Source organism: Rhopalosiphum maidis, chromosome 3 (genome assembly GCF_003676215.2).
Source record: "Rhopalosiphum maidis isolate BTI-1 chromosome 3, ASM367621v3, whole genome shotgun sequence".
Lineage (NCBI taxonomy): Eukaryota > Metazoa > Arthropoda > Insecta > Hemiptera > Aphididae > Rhopalosiphum > Rhopalosiphum maidis.
This window is the reverse complement of record NC_040879.1, coordinates 33,498,333-33,504,332: the sequence shown is the minus strand read 5'-3', so window position 1 is coordinate 33,504,332 and position 6,000 is coordinate 33,498,333. Positions and strand designations below refer to the sequence as shown.

Sequence of the window (6,000 nt, the reverse complement as noted above, 5' to 3'; positions counted from 1 at the left end):
CCTTATTAAATACTAAGAATTATAACCCATGCAATTTTAATTGCCAACTTTATGGCTTGCAGTTATATTTATAGTTAATTTTAATATAAATACTGCAGTTTTATTTTATATGCCATTTTTATCAAATTTAAATAACTTACAATGTCAGTTTTTGATAAATTTAATTACAATTTGTCTGTTAATATTTTAATTTCTGGCAAAAAGAAATGCATATGAGTACATCAATAAACTGTATTTATTTATTTAAATAATATGGAGAAAATAAATACATTTCATTTATTATTTTTATGTATTAGCTTTGCACTTTAATATATGAGTATCGATATACTGGCACATATAAATAGTTAACTATGCTGCTTATAATACAAGTCGAGGAAATAATTGATCTTATTTTACGTAGGTACATATTTATCCGCCTTATTAATTTTCTCATTAAATTAAGACTAAACTAATTTATGAGATTCACTAGCAAACAAATTATATAGGTATTTTGTATAGTAAACAAGTACACGATGGTTTATTATTTACTTTTAAATAGTTATAAATTTATAATATTCATTTAAAGTTTGGAATTTATCGTAATATTATTTTTAGTTAAAATTTATAATGTGGGTAATTTACTGACTACCTACTTACTAAAATAGAGTTTTAAAAACTTAAATTATTTTGCTATAGGTACTTTGAAACAAACCATTAATGTATTATTTTTTTTTAATTTAAAATAATAAATGTAGTAATATATCATTACATTCAGTGAACGGTTTTGTTAAAAGAAGCGCTAGATATCGAAAATGTTTTAGAATTAGTTCGAATAATTTTTTTATTTTGTTCACAATTTTTACAATTTGCATTGAATTGGTTAGAAGTTAAAAAAATATGTACCTACCTATATATAATATACATATTTAATAATTACACACAAAATACTACAGTAAAATTATTATAATATAAAATGCATGTTATAATAAATTATAAAATTATAATAAAAGTTATATTACTAATATCCAAAAGTAAAAAAAAAAAAAATATTTTTAAATAATTGGGTATTTTAAATATTTTAAATATCTTAAACATGTTTCAGAAATATACATAATAACTTTTATAATTTTAAGAATGACTATTATACTATTATAGAGGGCATCATCCTTATATCTCATACAATTTTTTAGTTTCATGGCTGTTTTAAATAAAATTAATTTTAAAAAACCTTATATGTAATTTTAACGTTATTATCTAAAACTATTTTTTTATGAAACATTTCAATGTTAAATCATAGCGCATATTTTTTTTAAAATTTTACTACAGAAATAATTTATTTTAATATAATGTATACTTTTAAGTGTTGAACCTTGAAATTATAATAATACAACGTTTATTTTCATATTACTGTTACTAGTCATTCAATTTATTTTTAAATTTTAAAATTAAAATTTTCTTTATGAGTTAGTTTATTACCTATATTTAATTTTAATAGAAATCTTGCAATGACTTAATCCAAATATATATTATTTTATAAGTTTATTTTAATTTGTAATTATATATTTATATATATATATATAGAAACGGAAATATTAATGTTTTTATTATAATTAGAAGTTTTGTTGTATTCACAAATTTATAATTCTTAAGAGAAAATCAACACTCAGAGTACTATTTGTTTTCTATCTCTGACCCGGTGACACGTCAAAATATCCCAAAAACAAATAACCCCACAAAAATATTCCATGACAAAATATACCACGTAAATATTAATTAAAAATTTAAATCTTATAAAAGTTACATAGATATTGATATAATACAATTATTATTAACATTTGTAGAATATAAAAAAATTAATTAAAAATATTAAAATTATATTGTTATATGATACATAAAATTATTATAAAAAGTGTTAGTTAAATAATTTAATTTAAAATTGTTAGCTCACGACACGCGTTGTATGTAATGATATAAAATGACACACTATAACATATCAAAACAACGAATAACACACATTCACTTTAGATAAAGTTCGGTTATAACTTATAATCGCAACTTTTGTTATAGAGGTTAATATTTTAAATTATTATTTACGCAGGATATTTTGGTTTAGGAATATTTTGTCGTGTAACCTCCTGACCCACGTACAATACAGCAAATTTGCATTCAGTAACCAGCCTAGTGTAATTAGCTGGAGTAAATTGATCTATTACATCTAACTTAAATTTAAGAACATTGTTTGTGTTCTTGTGTTGACTTTTCCATGATATTTCAATGCGAGATATGAGGATTTTTAAACTTAAACATTTTAAATAGGTATCTACTTATCATAACTCGCATAAAAATTTAAATATCATCATAAAAAGTTGGCGGTCGTCATATCCGCACATTTTACACCTGTTTAATACCGCACACACATATTTATTCTGTTGTTAAAAATGGAAATTTGAAAGGTCAATAGTTCAAAACCACACACATTTGATTCACAGTTAAAAATGAAACAGCAAAATTATAAAATTGTTTTTCATCTGGACAAGTAACCATAGCCCATAATCTTAACAAACGCCATAGAAATTAAATGTGATTAAAAATTAAATTAAAATTTTTATTATTGTATTTTTTTTTATATATATTGGAATAGAACTGATTTTTCTATATAATATTTCGAAAGTTAAATTTCTGTGATTTTGTGATCTTGCTTAATTATGATTAACTGGTGTGCGATACTAAATGATGTACCTAATGTTATTTTATACGTTATTAATATATTTCAATGTGTGCTGTATTGAACGGTTTGATTTGGGGAAAATATGCGGGATTAAAGTATATAAGTGTGTGGTTTTGAACGACGACCTTTTTTTGAAAGTGCGTGGTTATGGACTACATTCAAAAAAGTCTACGTAAGAACATAAACGTTTGATTGGTTTTGATGAACGTAAATTTGCTATGTTACGTGTGGGTCAAAGAAAGAAAACAAATAGTGCGTTGATATCCTCTTGAGTTTTTACTAGAACTATAGATATTAGATATTATAAGTCTTTAAAAATTTAGGTTAAATTATATAAAGAATATTTGTTATTTTTAAATTAAGTTTGTAATATAATATCAAATTTATAAATTCCTTAGAAGATCAATACTTTGAACATATTTTAATAATTTGTTTACGTGTTAAAAATTTTACACAATTATATTAACAATACTAATTTAATATGAATAAATATTACTATGTTTACACAGCAGTACTATACACCATGTATGTCATTATATAGTAATACTAACAAATGGATAGAAAAAATGGTTCATTACATTGAAGACATGTTATTATTAGTAAGTTAATAGGTAATTTGTCGGAATTATGTCTGTAACTTTGGACCAAAAAGAGGTTTTGTTATTCTATTTCATGTTTGTTCAATAAGAAAAAAAGTAAAATTGTCTATAGGATATTAAATTTACCTGTATGATTACTATTGTGTTTTTGGCTCGACGTTATCATTCATTGATGGAAATTGCCGATTAATTATTTCTTGTTCTCAATCCAAAAGCTGTCTATCAAATCCCATTGTTTACGTTAGTTGGTCATTGCGCCTATGTAAATTTGGCTCATCTGATTTATACATAATTTTAAATATACTTATATTTACATGTATATATAAGCCAATCAACATATGATTGAAAAAAATACTATTATTGTGTACAAGTTGTCAAATTCAAAATGCTGTCGTCTTAACTATTTAGTTAATACTTCTGACGTCAGAAATATATGTTCTATTCTTTTTTTCTTTTAATATTTGTGGCCGCATCACGTTTCTCTCGATAGATTCACATGCTAAAAATATCTCTCGAGGAAGAACTAAGGAATGGACGCTGTTAGTGCTCGCTGAGTTGTGGTCATGTGCTGTGTTAAGTGATTTTTTTTTATAATGGAGCAACTTATTCGAAGGTGAGTCTATACTTTTTAATATTATTTAAGTATTTATTAAAACATGGTTATTTTAATATTTTATTTAAAACGCCGATGATTATTTTAAAATTTATTAAAATATAATTTTAATTAAAACAAAATAACTTATGTAATATTAAATTCGAAAATAAATTAAATTTTAACGCGTGATCTATGCTATATTTTTTATTACAAGAAATAAAATCACATTTTATTTTTAATTAATATTTTATAACTTTAATTTTTATATTTAAGCATACAGTTTGAAAGCTTAAAATAAATTATTGATTTTACACTTATATGTTATTTTTATTTTTATTATTTATTTCACTAGTTAAAAGACCATGATTTTAAAAATTCCCGTGATTATAATAGTACTTAATGTACTACAAATACATTTAGTTTTATTTCAATTCAATATTGGGTATGCGATCTAGTCGTTTATCGAATAATTTAAACAATATAATTCCTGAGTGTCTGCCTATGAGAATGTAGGTACTATAACATTCAATATTTTTTAATAAAAATAATGTTAGGCAAAAATCATATTACATTTTTACAATACATTTTTGAATAGGTAACTTAGTATTTTTTTAATGTTCATTACTACAACATACCTACATAATACATCACCATATAATAATGAAATGTTATTACATTTTGTTATACATATATCTAAATTAAAACTAAAGTCAGATTTTTTTGTTTTTGATTTTTTTGTCACAAATGGTACTTTTCTCATACAAAAAAATTTTTAATTTTTGAAATTCCTTAAAATTTGTATGAATAATAAAACTTAATATCAAGTCTAATATCAAATAGTGTTTTGTTAAATGTTAAAGTGAGCCTTTACAAATATTCAGTTTATTAGTGATGGAATCCTACCCAATTGTAAAATATGTTTGGGAGATTAATAGTGATATGATCAATTTTAATTAATAGTGTAATCACATTGAGTGTACGATTGCATAAAATAAGATATTTTGGACAGTGTCCACGCCCTAAATTAGTGTAAATATTATTAGTCATCTTTATTTTTATGTCCACTCGCGCCATATTGGTTTTGGTCCAATTCCCACAAGTAGACGTTCTATTTTAAATAAATCTAGTGACACTCAACAAATTCAAATATTTTATTTCAAAAATCCATACTAGTGCTTAAAATATTATGTATTAAATAGTTTATCTGATTATCATCTCGATTTTTCAAGGACCTTCTTAAATAGGTAAAATCTATTACTAAAATCAATGTTATATTTATTTTTCTAATGTTAATGATTATTTTTATGTATTTCAAGTATTTTCATTAGACTTGATTTGCATTTGAAATGCATGAAAAAAAAATATTCTGATAAGATAATTGTATTTAATTATTATCTAATAGACATTAATAAATCCATATAAGATGTACATCACACATTGCTAAGTATTAAGCTTGTGTAAAAGTATAACGTACGATGCATATTATATAATGCATTAGCATCTACATAACTAGTATTATCAATATGTTTTTACTAGTAAAAAATAAATTTTTTTTGAAAATTTAAAAAAAAATTATATAATTCAATTTGATACAGTTTACTTAATTTAAGATTATTATTTTTCTTCTATAATTATAAGCTTTCTTGTAAATGTATTTTAAATAATTATTATGTTATTCAATTTACCTACTATAGATAATAAACATTCATATTTTTTTAATAGCAACTTATGTCATAGATATCTTAGATTTCAAAAATTAAATTGTTCATGCATAATAAGTAATAACACTGACCATTTAATATAAATTAAACAGTGTTAAAATTGATTTGACCTAAAATATATAAATAAAAATAAAGTTGCAGGTCTTTCAATTGTAAAGAGTTTTAGGTAAAAATAGTATAATAAAATTGAATTTGTTATTTGAAAATTCTATACATTTTTCAATAAAATATCTTTTTTATTACATATGTTTTACGTAAATAAATGAAATACGGTAGTTTATGAAAATGTTTAAAGTTATCTTTAAAAAAATTATTTTCTTATATTTACAATTTTTTTTTAAATACAACCAAATCAATTCTTTAGTTATTTTAAAAATA

The 6,000-nt window shown here is 22.2% G+C and overlaps 1 protein-coding gene across 1 annotated transcript in view; it reads left to right on the top strand.

The window, feature by feature from the left end:
• The first annotated feature begins 3,860 nt into the window (after window positions 1-3,860).
• LOC113557907 (muscle M-line assembly protein unc-89-like) overlaps window positions 3,861-6,000 on the top strand; it is a 33,450-nt gene continuing 31,310 nt past the window's right edge. The window contains exon 1 of the mRNA XM_026963448.1: window positions 3,861-3,919. The gene's annotated coding sequence lies outside the window, so the exon portion shown is untranslated. The remainder of the gene's footprint in view (window positions 3,920-6,000) is intronic.